Here is a 17,176-nt window from a genome sequence, read left to right on the forward strand (position 1 = left end):
TCATGACACCGGCACCGATCGATCTTAAGCGCTGTTGGTTCATCAATGCTAGGATTCGTCCCATTCAATTCCTCAACGGCTGCTCTCCCATCTGTTACCAACCACGTCACTAATTACTCAAGCGCTACTAGTACTTACTTGAAGAGAGGGGGCAGATAGATAATTTGGGACACGCATATGGGCAGATACAGTACATAATTTGGATCGGGCAGCTAATTTGGGACACACGCGTTTAGAGCGTGTCTACCGATCCCTCAAAATCGGTTAAAGAAGTAAAAAAATCGATTTTAAGGGATTAAACCGAATCTAGCCTATCCCTGCTAGCTATTTATTTGTCTCAGCACACCGTAGTACTGTAATCACCTGGCCGCCACATACCGCCGCCCGTGTGCTGCATTGCAGGTGCCAACACAATGCATGAGTCAAATGTAAGCTATAGAGATTTATGTTTATGTGTTCGGGTAGGAACCAATTTTTTTAACAGGGCACATATAAGAAGTTAAGCCATATAATGGGCCGTTTGAGGGGCTAAATTATAATGCTTTGTATAGAGATGCTCTAAGCCATTATAATTTAGCCCTTCATATGCCTCCTCAAACTTTAACTACTCAAATTTGAGGAGTTAAAAAACGTGATTCCTAACTGAACTCTTAAATGTAACTCCCTAAAACTTTTTTCATACAAATTTAACATAAATAGCACAATTTGATTCAAACTACATTGCATAACACAAGTTTAAACATAGATACCACAATGTGATTAAAACTATGTTGCATAACACGGACTTAAACTAGGTGATTCAAACGAAATTGAAAAAAAAATTCTAAAATGCCCAATCTTCTTCCTTGAATCGAACATAAACCAGGCACATTCTTGTACAACTCGAGGACCCGCTCGACGATGAGCTCCGGATGATTCCGACGGAGCTCGGCCGTGTATACGCCTCATTGGTGCGCAGCGTCGATCCGCTCAAAGGCCTATGATTCCCCCGCAGCTCATGATAGGAGACTACTCGATTGGTCGATGGCGACGAACCGTGGTACTTCGCCGCTGCCGAGGGGGGAGTTTATCTTCGCCCGACTGTCGTGGAGGCGGATAGCTTGCATGTTGTAGGCTCTCGCTTCTTGCTCCGCCGACTGGAAGGATCTGATCCAATACCTGCAGCGTGTCATGCCTCGAAACATGGGCCAGATGTAACAACCGCGACGTGTTTATAAGCTTTACTTTATAAACATGTGGCGGCTGTTACGTCCAACCCTATATGAGCTTTTATGATCCACTGCCGTTTTATGCCTGCTTAATCACGCCTTATGTGATTACATGCCTCTGCTTTATAGGGACACAACGGCTGTCTCACCTAGGCTCGGTCTCCGGCCGTGAGTCGACGCGTGTCCCGGTCCTTTATCTCCGAAACCAAAGCCCCCACATGATGAGTCCCTTTAGTGATCCGGTTAATGTTGGGGAACGTAGTAATTTCAAAAAAAATCCTACGTACACGCAAGATCATGGTGATGGCATAGCAACGAGAGTGGAGAGTGTTGTCCACGTACCCTCGTAGACCGTAAGCAGAAGCGTTATGACAACGCGGTTGATGTAGTCGTACGTCTTCACGATCCGACTGATCCAAGCACCGGACGTACGGCACCTCCGAGTTCAGCACACATTCAGCTCGATGACGATCCTTGGGCTCCGATCCAGCAAAGCTTCGGGGATGAGTTCCGTCAGCACGACGGCGTGGTGACGATGATGATGCTCTACCGGCGCAGGGCTTCGCCTAAACTCTGCGACGATATGACCGAGGTGGAATATGGTGGAGGGGGGCACCGCACACGGCTAAGGAACGATCCGTAGATCAACTTGTGTGTCTATGGGGTGCCCCCTGCCCCCGTATATAAAGGAGGGAGGGGGAGGCCGGCCGGCCCTTGTTGGGCGCGCCAGGAGGAGGAGTCCTCCTCCTAGTAGGAGTAGGACTCCTCCTTTCCTACTCCTACTAGGAGGGGAAGGAAGGGGGAGAGGAGGGGAAGGAAAGAGGGGGGCGCCCCCCCTCCTAGTCCAATTCGGACCAGAGGGAGAGGGGGCGCGCGGCCCTTCCTGGCCGCCCCTCTCTCTTCCCACCAAGGCCCATGTGGCCCATTAACTCTCCGGGGGGGTTCCGGTAACCCTCCGGCACTCGTTCTCCGAAATCACCCGGAACACTTCCGGTGTCCGAATATAGTCGTCCAATGTATCAATCTTTATGTCTCGACCATTTCGAGACTCCTCGTCATGTCCGTGATCACATTCGGGACTCTGAACAAACTTCGGTACATCAAAACTTATAAACTCATAATAAAACTGTCATCGTAACGTTAAGTGTACGGACCCTACGGGTTCGAGAACTATGTAGACATGACCTAGAACCATTCTCGGTCAATAACCAATAGCGGGACCTGGATGCCCATACTGGTTCCTACATATTCTACGAAGATCTTTATCGGTCAAACTGCATAACAACATACGTTGTTCCCTTTGTCATCGGTATGTTACTTGCCCGAGATTTGATCGTCGGTATCCAATATCCAGTTCAATCTCGTTACCGGTAAGTCTCTTTACTCGTTCCGTAATGCATCATCCCGTAACCAACTCATTTGGTCACATTTCTTGCAAGGCTTATAATGATGTGCATTACCGAGAGGGCCCAGAGATACCTCTCCGACAATCGGAGTGACAAAACCTAATCTCGAAACACGCCAACTCAACATGTACCTTCGGAGACACCTGTAGTACTCCTTTATAATCACCCAGTTACGTTGTGACGTTTGGTAGTACCCAAAGTGTTCCTTCGGTAAACGGGAGTTGCATATTTCTCATAGTTACAGGAACATGTACAAGTCATGAAGAAAGCAATAGCAGCATACTAAACGATCAAGTGCTAGGCTAACGAAATGGGTCATGTCAATCACATCATTCTTCTAATGATGTGATCCCATTAATCAAATGACAACACATGTCTATGGTTAGGAAACATAACTATCTTTGATTAATGAGCTAGTCAAGTAGAGGCATACTAGTGACTATATGTTTGTCTATGTATTCACACATGTATCATGTTTCCGGTTAATACAATTCTAGCATGAATAATAAACATTTATCATGATATGAGGAAATAAACAATAACTTTATTATTGCCTCTAGGGCATATTTCCTTCAGTCTCCCACTTGCACTAGAGTCAATAGTCTAGATTACATAGTAATGATTCTAACACCCATGGAGTCTTGGTGTTGATCATGTTTTGCTCGTGAGAGAGGCTTAGTCAACGGGTCTGCAACATTCAGATCCGTATGTATTTTGCAAATCTCCATGTCTCCCACTTGGACTTGGTCCCGAATGGAATTGAAGCATCTCTTGATGTGCTTGGTCCTCTTGTGAAATCTGGATTCCTTTGCCAAAGCAATTGCACCAGTATTGTCACAGAAGATCTTCATTGGTCCCGATGCACTAGGTATGACACCTAGATCGGTAATGGACTCCTTCATCCAGACTCCTTCATTTGCTGCTTCAGAAGCAGCTATGTACTCCGCTTCACATGTAGATCCCGCCACGACGCTTTGTTTAGAACTGCACCAACTTATAGCTCCACCGTTTAATAAAAACACGTATCCGGTTTGCGATTTAGAATCGTCCGGATCAGTGTCAAAGCTTGCATCAACGTAACCATTTACGACTAGCTCTTTGTCACCTCCATATACGAGAAACATATCCTTAGTCCTTTTCAGGTATTTCAGGATGTTCTTGACCGCTGTCCAGTGATCCACTCCTGGATTACTTTGGTACCTTCCTGCCAAGCTTATTGCTAAGCATACGTCAGGTCTGGTACACAGCATTGCATACATGATAGAGCCTATGGCTGAAGCATAGGGAACATCTTTCATTTTCTCTCTATCTTCTGCTGTGGTCGGGCATTGAGTTTGACTCAACTTCACACCTTGTAGCACAGGCAAGAAACCTTTCTTTGCCTGATCCATTTTGAACTTTTTCAAAATTTTGTCAAGGTATGTGCTTTGTGAAAGTCCTATTAAGCGTTTTGATCTATCTCTATAGATCTTGACGCCCAATATGTAAGCAGCTTCACCGAGGTCTTTCATTGAAAAACGTTTATTCAAGTATCCCTTTATGCTATCCAGAAATTCTATATCATTTCCAATTAATAATATGTCATCTACATATAAAATCAGAAATGCTACAGAGCTCCCACTCACTTTCTTGTAAATACAGGCTTCTCCAAAAGTCTGTATAAAACCATATGCTTTGATCACACTATCAAAACGTTTATTCCAACTCCGAGATGCTTGCACCAGTCCATAAATGGATCGCTGGAGCTTGCACACTTTGTTAGCACCTTTTGGATCAACAAAACCTTCTGGTTGCACCATATACAACTCTTCTTCCAGAAATCCATTCAAGAATGCAGTTTTGACATGCATTTGCCAAATTTCATAATCATGAAATGCAGCAATAGCTAACATGATTCGGACATACTTAAGCATCGCTACGGGTGAGAAAGTCTCATCGTAGTCAACCCCTTGAACTTGTCGAAAACCTTTCGCAACAAGTCGAGCTTTATAGATAGTTACATTACCATCAGCGTCAGTCTTCTTCTTAAAGATCCATTTATTCTCAATGGCTTGCCGATCATCGGGCAAGTCAACCAAAGTCCATACTTTGTTTTCATACATGGATCCCATCTCAGATTTCATGGCCTCTAGCCATTTTGCGGAATCTGGGCTCATCATCGCTTCCTCATAGTTTGTAGGTTCATCATGGTCAAGTAACATGACTTCCAGAATAGGATTACCGTACCACTCTGGTGCGAATCTTACTCTGGTAGACCTACGAGGTTCAGTAGAAACTTGATCTGAAGTTTCATGATCAATATCATTAGCTTCCTCACTAGTTGGTGTAGTTGTCACAGGAACCGGTTCTTGTGATGAACTACTTTCCAACAAGGGAGTAGATACAGTTATCTCATCAAGTTCTACTTTCCTCCCACTCACTTCTTTCGAGAGAAACTCCTTCTCTAGAAAGGATCCAATTTTAGCAAAGAAAATCTTGCCCTCAGATCTGTGATAGAAGGTGTACCCAATAGTCTCTTTTGGGTGTCCTATGAAGGCACATTTCTCCGATTTGGGTTCGAGCTTATCTGGTTGAAGTTTCTTCACATAAGCATCGCAACCCCAAACTTTAAGAAACGACAACTTTGGTTTCTTGCCAAATCACAGTTCATAAGGCGTCGTCTAAACGGATTTTGATGGTGCCCTATTTAACGTGAATGCGGCCGTCTCTAAAGCATAACCCCAAAACGATAGCGGTAAATCAGTAAGAGACATCATGGATCGCACCATATCTAGTAAAGTACGATTACGACGTTTGGACACACCATTTCTTTGTGGTGTTCCGGGTGGCGTGAGTTGCGAAACTATTCCGCATTGTTTCAAGTGTAGACCAAACTCGTAACTCAAATATTCTCCTCCACGATCAGATCGTAGAAACTTTATTTTCTTGTTACGATGATTTTCCACTTCACTCTGAAATTCTTTGAACTTTTCAAATGTTTCAGACTTATGTTTCATTAAGTAGATATACCCATATCTGCTCAAATCATCTGTGAAGGTGAGAAAATAACGATACCCGCCATGAGCCTCAACATTCATTGGACCACAAACATCAGTATGTATGATCTCCAACAAATCAGTTGCTCGCTCCATAGTTCCAGAGAATGGCATTTTAGTCATCTTACCCATGAGGCACGGTTCGCAAGTACCAAGTGATTCATAATCAAGTGATTCTAAAATCCCATCAGTATGGAGTTTCTTCATGCGCTTTACACCGATATGACCTAAATGGCAGTGCCACAAATAAGTTGCACTATCGTTATCAACTCTGCATCTTTTGGTTTCAACACTATGAATATGTGTATCACTACTATCGAGATTCAATAAAAATAGACCACTCTTCAAGGGTGCATGACCATAAAAGATATTACTCATATAAATAGAACAACCATTATTCTCTGATTTAAATGAATAACCGTCCCGCATCAAACAAGATCCAGATATAATGTTCATGCTCAACGCTGGCACCAAATAACAATTATTTAGGTCTAAAACTAATCCCGATGGTAGATGTAGAGGTAGCGTGCCGACCGCGATCACATCGACTTTGGAACCATTTCCCACGCGCATCGTCACCTCGTCCTTAGCCAATCTTCGCTTAATTCGTAGTCCCTGTTTCGAGTTGCAAATATTAGCAACAAAACCAGTATCAAATACCCAGGTGCTACTGCAAGCATTAGTAAGGTACACATCAATAACATGTATATCACATATACCTTTGTTCACTTTGCCATCCTTCTTATCCGCCAAATACTTGGGGCAGTTCCGCTTCCAGTGTCCAGTCTGCTTGCAGTAGAAGCACTCAGTTTCAGGCTTAGGTCCAGACTTGGGTTTCTTCTCTTGAGCAGCAACTTGCTTGCTGTTCTTTTTAAAGTTCCCCTTCTTCTTCCCTTTGCCCTTTTTCTTGAAATTGGTGGTCTTGTTAACCATCAACACTTGATGCTCTTTTTTGATTTCTACCTCCGCAGCCTTTAGCATTGCGAAGAGCTCGGGAATAGTCTTGTTCATCCCTTGCATATTATAGTTCATCACGAAGCTCTTGTAGCTTGGTGGCAGTGATTGGAGAATTCTGTCAATGACACTATCATCAGGAAGATTAACTTCCAGTTGAATCAAGTGATTATTATACCCAGACATTTTGAGTATGTGTTCACTGACAGAACTATTCTCCTCTATCTTGCAGCTATAGAACTTATTGGAGACTTCATATCTCTCAATCCGGGCATTTGCTTGAAATATTAACTTCAACTCCTGAAACATCTCATATGCTCCATGACGTTCAAAATGTCGTTGAAGACCCGGTACTAAGCCGTAAAGCATGGCACACTGAACTATCGAGTAGTCATCAGCTTTGCTCTGCCAGACGTTCTTAACGTCGTCAGTTGCATCAGCAGCAGGCCTGGCACCCAGCGGTGCTTCCAGGACGTAACTTTTCTGTGCAGCAATGAGGATAATCCTCAGGTTACGGACCTAGTCCGTGTAATTGCTACCATCATCTTTCAACTTTGCTTTCTCAAGGAACGCATTAAAATTTAACGGAGTAACAGCACGAGCCATCTATCTACAAACAAACATAGACAAGCAAAATACTATCAGGTACTAAGTTCATGATAAATTTAAGTTCAATTAATCATATTACTTAAGAACTCCCACTTAGATAGACATCTCTCTAGTCATCTAAGTGATCACGTGATCCAAATCAACTAAACCATGTCCGATCATCATGTGAGATGGAGTAGTTTCAATGGTGAACATCACTATGTTGATCATATCTACTATATGATTCACGTTCGACCTTTCGGTCTCCGTGTTCCGAGGCCATATCTGTATATGCTAGGCTCGTCAAGTATGACCTGAGTATTCCGTGTGTGCAACTATTTTGCACCCGTTGCATTTGAACGTAGAGCCTATCACACCCGATCATCACGTGGTGTCTCAGCACGAAGAACTTTCGCAACGGTGCATACTCAGGGAGAACACTTCTTGATTATTAAGTGAGAGATCATCTTAAAATGCTACCGTCAATCAAAGCAAGATAAGATGCATAAAGGATAAACATCACATGCAATCAATATAAGTGATATGATATGGCCATCATCATCTTGTGCTTGTGATCTCCATCTTCGGAGCACCGTCGTGATCACCATCGTCACCGGCGCGACACCTTGATCTCCATCGTAGCATCGTTGTCGTTACGCCATCTATTGCTTCTACGACTATCGCTACCGCTTAGTGATAAAGTAAAGCAATTACATGGCGTTTGCATTTCATATAATAAAGCGACAACCATATGGCTCCTGCCAGTTGCCGATAACTTCGGTTACAAAACATGATCATCTCATACAATAAAATATAGCATCACGTCTTGACCATATCACATCACAACACGCCCTGCAAAAGCAAGTTAGACGTCCTCTACTTTGTTGTTGCAAATTTTACGTGGCTGCTACGGGCTTAGCAAGAACCGTTCTTACCTACGCATCAAAACCACAACGATAGTTTGTCAAGTTGGTGCTGTTTTAACATTCGCAAGGACCGGGCGTAGCCACACTCGGTTCAACTAAAGTGAGAGAGACAGACACCCGCCGGTCACCTTTAAGCAACGAGTGCTCGTAGCGGTGAAACCAGTCTCGCGTAAGCGTACGCATAATGTCGGTCCGGGCCGCTTCATCTCACAATGCCGCTGAACCAAAGTATGATATATGCTGGTAAGCAGTATGACTTATATTGCCCATAACTCACTTGTGTTCTACTCGTGCATATAACATCAACGCATAAAACCTAGGCTCGGATGCCACTGTTGGGGAACGTAGTAATTTCAAAAAATTTCCTACGTACACGCAAGATCATGGTGATGGCATAGCAACGAGAGGGGAGAGTGTTGTCCACGTACCCTTGTAGACCTTAAGCGGAAGCGTTATGACAACGCGGTTGATGTAGTCGTACGTCTTCACGATCCGACCGATCCAAGCACCGAACGTACGGCACCTCCGAGTTTAGCACACGTTCATCTCGATGACGATCCCCGGGCTCCGATCCAGCAAAGCTTCGGGGATGAGGTTCGTCAGCACGACGGCGTGGTGACGATGATGATGCTCTACCGGCGCAGGGCTTCGCCTAAACTCCGCGACAATATGACCGAGGTGGAATATGGTGGAGGGGGGCACCACACACGGCTAAGGAACGATCCGTAGATCAACTTGTGTGTCTATGGGGTGCCCCCTGCCCCCGTATATAAAGGAGGGAGGGGGAGGCCGGCCGGCCCTTGTTGGGCGCGCCAGGAGGAGGAGTCCTCCTCCTAGTAGGAGTAGGACTCCTCCTTTCCTACTCCTACTAGGAGGGGAAGGAAGGGGGAGAGGAGGGGAAGGAAAGAGGGGGGCACCGCCCCCCTCCTAGTCCAATTCGGACCAGAGGGAGAGGGGGCGCGCGGCCCTTCCTGGCCGCCCCTCTCTCTTCCCACCAAGGCCCATGTGGCCCATTAACTCTCCAGGGGGGTTCCAGTAACCCTCCGACACTCGTTCTCCGAAATCACCCGGAACACTTCCGGTGTACGAATATAGTCGTCCAATATATCAATCTTTATGTCTCGACCATTTCGAGACTCCTCGTCATGTCCGTGATCACATTCGGGACTTCGAACAAACTTCGGTACATCAAAACTTATAAACTCATAATAAAACTGTCATCGTAACGTTAAGCGTGCGGACCCTACGGGTTCGAGAACTATGTAGACATGACCTAGAACCATTCTCGGTCAATAACCAATAGCGGGACCTGGATGCCCATACTGGTTCCTACATATTCTACGAAGATCTTTATCGGTCAAACCGCATAACAACATACGTTGTTCCCTTTGTCATCGGTATGTTACTTGCCCGAGATTTAATCGTCGGTATCCAATACCCAGTTCAATCTCGTTACCGGTAAGTCTCTTTACTCGTTCCGTAATGCATCATCCCGTAACCAACTCATTTGGTCACATTGCTTGCAAGGCTTATAATGATGTGCATTACCGAGAGGGCCCAGAGATACCTCTCCGACAATCGGAGTGACAAAACCTAATCTCGAAATACGCCAACTCAACATGTACCTTTGGAGACACCTGTAGTACTCCTCTATAATCACCCAGTTACGTTGTGACGTTTGGTAGTACCCAAAGTGTTCCTCCGGTAAACGGGAGTTGCATATTTCTCATAGTTACAGGAACATGTATAAGTCATGAAGAAAGCAATAGCAGCATACTAAACGATCAAGTGCTAGGCTAACGAAATGGGTCATGTCAATCACATCATTCTTCTAATGATGTGATCCCATTAATCAAATGACAACACATGTCTATGGTTAGGAAACATAACCATCTTTGATTAATGAGCTAGTCAAGTAGAGGCATACTAGTGACTATATGTTTGTCTATGTATTCACACATGTATCATGTTTCCGGTTAATACAATTCTAGCATGAATAATAAACATTTATCATGATATGAGGAAATAAATAATAACTTTATTATTGCCTCTAGGGCATATTTCCTTCAGTTAACAGATAGCAAAAGCAAGCTATTGTCAAAAGCTAAGAGTGACAAAAGTGAAATGTCAAATTCTAGAGTGGCATAAGCAAAGTAGGCAAAAACTAGAGTGGCAAAAACAAAGTTTCCCCCTATTTAATTATAAGTGTTCTTCACTGCAACTTGATTTCAATCCGGTCTAAAAACTGGAATTTAATACTCTTACAAAAGCTTGTTAGAAACCCTTGTCTTCAAGGTGCACGTCCTCTCGTGAGTTCGATAACTTAGGGTCACCTCTAGGAAAAAAAAGGTGAAAATCCTTTTTGCTATTGGGAAACATGAGTGTGAGGACTTCATTCTTACAACCATATACTTACGAATGAGACCATTGTGATATTAATTTGTTCCCTGGAAGACACCTGTCAAGATGTGCTTGCAATGTACCGAAATGGGGAATGCGTCCAAATTATTTCTTGATTGGAGCACGCCCTGCATCAAGAGTCAGTAGTCCAATCGAAGGCCCTATCTGTCGCGAGGGGTTGTCTCGATAATTAAGATAGAATCAGACAAAAACATTGGGCATTTAATGACTACACCTCTTGTATTCCCAGAGATAGGATTCACGCTACCATATTAAACCTTTCTGTCACTGGTGTTCAGAATAGTGTTTCACGGTCTCTTTGTCCTTACCTCCTCGTGGCTCAAACTTCATGATCGGGTTCCTACAGGGACGAAGATTGCGGGAGAGACAAGAGACAACTATAAAGCAATTTTATTTCACATATACGAGACGTTAGTTCAAAATTATTCCATCAATCCCTCCAACAGGCACATAAGATTGCAAGATTATGCCTCAACTCATGACCTTACCGAAATACTCATACATGGTGATCGTATCGCAAGAAGAAATCATTGACGAACACATAATGATGAATGCTTTATTGATAATATGTCTTAAAATGGTTGTCGGATGCAATACACGATTACAAAGTATGGCTAACTTGGAATGAATGTTGCGGTGATGGTGATGTTGGTGGCTATGGAGATTGAGATGGAGATGATGGTTGCTAGGGTTTGTGGATGCTATTGGTGACGAAGATGGAGATCTGGCGAATACTCTGCTCTTATTCTGGTGCTGACCCTTTCAAAAAGTTGGAGGTTGGACACTACGGTGCCATGGGCACTACGAGAACGTGCGCTCGTATCGGACGCCGTCTTGCGCTCTGGAACATTCCAATGCCTCCCACTTGATCTTCCTTATCTCCCTTTTGCTCTTTTCCAAATATGCATATGATTTAGTACATGTATGGCCCAATTCCAATGGAAACAACATTAAGAGAGGAAATTTGGAATCCTTTTGCATTCATTAACCCTTAGTGCAAATATTGGAGTGAATATCTCAATTTTTTTAACATAAACCAGTTTAAAACTCAGGTGTGACGAGCGTAAAAGTAACACTCATCACTACGTCCACTGTCGCATGTTGTGATACTTCTTCGGTGGCGGCGGCAGGTCGGTGAAGGGTTGGCCTAGACCATCTTGAGCTAAAAACAAATGAGAACATGTTCGAGTTTTATCACCATGAAGATACCATGTGGAGGCAAGGATCTTGAGTGGAATGACTTGCTCCGGGGAAAAAATGCTCACTTTTTTCACCAAATGGTCAACATGAAAAAGATGCAAAAATCTCTCCTACTTATATGTATTATATATATACTTATAAAGGTTGGAGTTGGTGGTGAGTACATATGGGTCCAACATCATTTCCAGATAAACAAACAAGCACATCCCCACTTGTAGAACTAGCAACCTTTCAAGAGGCATATAAACATATGTACTTTACTCACATGTGGGATTTATCATAAACAAACAAATACACTACTTTCATGTGAGACCATTTTTCCGTAAAAGGCACAAATAACAAACACAAAAGTAGGACTTCAACTCAAAATCGATCTTGGTTTTAGTTTCTCTTCCAACCTTCAACAGTCATTTTGATGTTGCATACCTCTCACCATATTATTACTATCTTCTCACGCAACGGCTACAAGGAAACTAGGGTTTTTTGACCCCCTCCTAAGACAATGGATATGTGACAACGCACTGGCATCGTGCTAGTAAACTTAAGAGTTTGGCAAACTCAGAAAGTGAGGTGGTGAGTACCGGCTCAGATAGAAGCCATGGTGGCAGGATCTTAGGGCAATTTGTTTTCTTCAAAGGGAAACCTGCAAATGGAGAAGGTTCTTGATTCGGTCCCATGCAAGATCATGTGGGCGATGAGCTCTTTATTAACTCGCCCGCAAAAAAACACTTAGATGTTCCTCCCTAAAGTCCCCTGACTACGACTCCCTGGAAAAAACACCAGTAGGATGTGTGTGGTTCAGAAGTCACCCAAGCCGTTTTTTGCATGTTTGAGCGGACCGAGTCCATGGAGAACATTAATAACACTATTTTGGTGCTAATTCCTCCAATCTTTCTCAGTTCCAGTCGATTAACTTATGTAATGTGTTGTACAAGATTGCTTTGAAGATATTGGCAAACCATTTGAAGAAAAAAAAACCTCATAATATTTGAAGAGAAAGGGGGGAGGGAGAGAGCTTGTGATTCGAAAACTCAAAACGGTGCCCGGGCTCATCTGCTCCCTCTCAGCAAACAATTCAAAAAAAATACTAGAAAAATTCAAAAAAATCCAAATTTTTTTGTGGTGGTATATAATTTTTTTTGAAGTTGTGGTGGTATATAATTTGATGCGTGAGGTGCGCCCCAAAATTCAACTTATTTGGACATCTGAGCAGCTCTCGGCAAAAAAGACAAATCAGGGCCAAAAGTGAACAGTAAACATTTTTACAGATCCTGATTTTGTCTTTTTTGCCGAGAGCTGCTCAGATGCTTAAATGAGTTGAATTTTGGGGCGCACCTCACGCGTCAAATTATCTACCACCACAAAAAAATTTGGAATTTTTTGAATTTTTCTAGTATTGTTTTTGAATTTTTTTCTAAGCATGGGTGCAGATGAGCCCGGGTGCAGATTAGCCGCACTCTGTTTCTAAATATTTGTCTTTCTAGAGATTTAACAAGTGACTACATACAGAGCAAAATGAGTGAATCCACACTCTAAAATATGTCTATATACATCCGTATGTGGTAGTCCATTTGAAATCGTAAAAAGACAAATATTTAGGAACGGAGGGAGTAGATAATAGTGATACACAATTCTTGTTATGAACTTCATAAAGCAAAGTTGACAACAGTGCGATGCAAGACTAAGGCCCACTTTGTTTGGGCTACTGATTCCTAAGAATTGGGTGTGGCTTCGATTTTTGAGAATCGACTGGGGCTATAGATTTTGGAAATCAGAAGTTGACTACTTGTTTTCCTAGCTTTGAAGATCTGAAGTGTTGTGAAATGTCCACAACACCCTTGAATGCACTGGTTAATCATGAAACTTGCAAGAGCTAATCACACTCATTGGACAGAGCAACTACTCAGCGGCTCATCGCCAAGACTGTCCACGAGGGAGAGAGTGGAGATATTGATGCAGGAGGCGGCACAAGAGGAAGCTTGGGGCGACGGGGTTGGTGAGGCCGGACCAAACTATGGAAGGTGCATGAGGAGACGGTTGGCGTGGCTATGTGGGAGGCCCAAAGCCCCAGACGATGGCTAAGCCGGCCGTGGCTCCCGCAGTCGAGGGCTTTCACCACTTCTACGACGAGGTCATGGCTTCCGAGTGAGATCTAGACGAGAAGTTGTCGCCGCTCGCGGATGTCTCGGAGCTCGGCGACATGGGAGGCCCTTGGATCAGACATGAGAGATGAGCGGAGAGAGTAGTCACGGGTGGAGGACACCCTGAGCAAGGACGACGGGTGGGTAGAGCGCGACAACTGGGGGATAGCTTTGGGGAGACGACATGTGTGGCTGGGACAGTTTCCTCAGAGAGTAAAATGCAAGCGCGGTCCTAATTCTTTCCCAAAAGTGTCGACTGGGTCCTAATTCTTTCAAAATACACATCTGGGTCCTAAATCTTTCTAAGTTGTTCACCCGAGGTCCTAATTCTGTCTGTCCGCCGCTGACCAGCTCGCGTGGCGCTTTGACCGCTGCCACGTCGACTCGAGGGCCCACGCGGGATAGTTCCCGCGGTTGGAGATTGGTAATTTAAGCAGTTTGGCCCCTGGAGTTTGTCCTCTCTTCATTCCCCGGTCCCTAGGTCTTCTGCTTGCTCTCTCCCTCTCTCTGGCGCCGCGCCGTCGCCGCCATGTCCGCCGCCGCTAGCTCGTCTGCCGTGAAGCACCGCGGGAAGAAGGCTGCCCAAGCGCCTGCTCCACCTCCGGCATTAGCCCTTTTCTCGCCGCCCATCTCATCGCCGGCTGCCGCGGGTATGCTGCCGTTGGTACCATGCCCTAGCTGCCGCATTCGATCTACAATTCGTCTTGTGTCAAAATCGAAGGCAAATCCTGGCAGGATTTTCTACAAGTGGCCCAATCACCATGTAAGATCTTTTACAAGTGCCCAATCGATTTGATGTTTCTGTGTTTCTTTTTGACTGAATTTTTTTTTGCTCAATTTCTATCAGATTCAACCAAATCCTTGCCAACATTATTATTGGGAAGATGGACCAGACAACTATTTTGATTTTTTGGTGAGAGCTGGGTATGTCAGCCGTGGATTGAGCAGTTTAGATTCGGCTGGTGTCATTGCAAGTGAAGAAACAGAGGTGCAAGATGCTTGTGCAGGAGCAATGCATAGCACTGTCGAGACTGTGGCATATGCAGAAGCAATGCAGAAGATGAATGAGCTCATTTTTCTCTGTAGGAGTATTCTCAGTGCACTTGTTGTACTGATTGTAGTTGTGGTGTATGTAGGATTTAAGAAGTGATGTGTTAGTATGATGTATCTAGTGATCAATGCTTGTTGGTGTATCCAGATGTTGATGATTTACTGTTGCAATGAAATTGAACTAAAATTTGGCAGCATTTGGGTTGTTTTTCTGTACTTTGGCACCATTTTTTTACTAGCATTGACAACACAAATAAACAGTAATATGCAAGGCCATTCTTTTACTAACTGAACTTCAAAGCAGTCTGAAAGATAGATAGATGGACCCAACATTACAAGGTCTTGAAGTTGTGCAACAAAAGTATTACATTTCCATGGTTTGTATGAAACCCAAAGCCACATCTTAGCATGAGGTTTCATTACAAACCACCTTGTTTCCTAAGCAAAAGAAAAACATCCTACACTGCTTCTTTCCATAACATCTTTGTAGCTCTTCACTTCTGAGTTGTTGGGGCTTTGTTTTCCTTAGTTTTTTTTCACTTTCTTCCTTCTCTTCAAACCTAGTGTAGCAGTAGTGTGGCTTCTTGGAGCTGGCAGGGCATCTCTGCAGTTTGCAATGAACTGGCTTTCTGGTAGAGGAGCTGGCACTGCTGTTTGAGATTGTTGAGTAGCTATAGCCTACAAACCAACCAAACATGTATTTAATAATGTAGGTGAATTTCTGGAAGAACAGATGGCATTGCATTTATTAACATTGCATTTAAATAAAAAGCTCTCACTTGGTCCTGTAAAATCTCAATCACAGTAGATAAAGCAAGATCATAATTCATAGAAGAAGATATCATATTAGATGTACTTCTGCCCACTTGTGGACATGCCTTTTTCTGCAAAAAAAATAAGAAATGTTGTTGACTATTGCAATTTTAGTTTTCAACGGCATTTAAGGGAAACATTTAAGGGAAATGCACCTTGCAACTGGGCCTTCTCTTGACTGGTAGTTTAGTTCTTTGTTGTGTTTCTGGAAGCACAACCTGAATTGGCACATGTTCTGTTGTTTGCACATGTTCTGCTGCTTCCTCTTCTGCTGCTGGATATTGTTCTGCTGCTGGATATTGTTCTGCTGCTGGATATTGTTCTGCTGCTGGATATTGTTCTGCTGAACACTTCACAGCTGTTGTTAAGAAGCAAATCACACTTTGGGAGTTCATGGAAATAGGCCTTGCACCACTGCCTTGGGTCAATTGCATCCAAGTACTCATAGGCCCCCTGGTCCAACTCTTTCATCTCTTGCATGTACTTCTTCCAGTCTGCCTCATGTGTAGCTCTTGCAATTTGCCACAATTTATTCTTGAATACATCACCTTTCCAGTTTTTTGCAAAGTTTTGATGCAGATGCCTCACACAAAATCTATGTTGTGCATCAGGAAACATTGCATTGACATCATTGATCAAGCCCTACATACATTGTAGAACAAACAAATGAAATGCTACAGTATGATAATATGAAATGCTACAGTATGAAATGCTACAGTATGAAATGATACAATGTTCTTACTACCTTCTGCCTATCACTCATCAATGTCCATGGTGCTGTGTTTTGTATGTTCAGATCCTCCTTCAGTGTGTTCAAAAACCACTTCCATGTGACAGTATCTTCCACTTCTACTGTGGCAATTGCAATGGGAAAGATACAATCGTTAGGATCAACTCCAACAGCTGTCAGCATCACTCCACCATACTTGTTCTTAATGTGACACCCATCAATGCATATAATGGGCCTACAAGCTAGCAGAAAACCCCTTTTGCATGCATCTAAGGACATGTAGCAGTTATCAAACTTTCCATTGTTTGCATGCACAAGCATGGTACTGCCAGGATTTGATCTTCTGATTTCAGCTGCAAAGTCCCACAGTAAATTATACTGCTCAAGTTCATCTCCATGAATTATCTTTAGTGCAATCCTCCTTGCTCTAGCTAGCTTACTTCTAGTAGGTTGCATGTTGTAGTCCAATTGAACAAGTCTGCCAAAGTTTTGCAGTGTCATCTTCTCATCTGCTCTAAATGTTTCCACATACTTGCCAGCCAAATATCTTGCTATAAATTGCTTGAGTGCCCACTCTCTTTCACATGTATGCTCACCCACATACTTCTTCACAACCCATGCTTTGGTCCTGCTGTCAGGTGCAGCAAATAAGAACCAGGGACAATCTCCAACACAACCTGCCCTTATCCTCTGCTTATCATTCT

This window comes from Triticum aestivum, chromosome 3B, assembly GCF_018294505.1.
Source record: "Triticum aestivum cultivar Chinese Spring chromosome 3B, IWGSC CS RefSeq v2.1, whole genome shotgun sequence".
In the NCBI taxonomy this organism is placed as follows: domain Eukaryota; kingdom Viridiplantae; phylum Streptophyta; class Magnoliopsida; order Poales; family Poaceae; genus Triticum; species Triticum aestivum.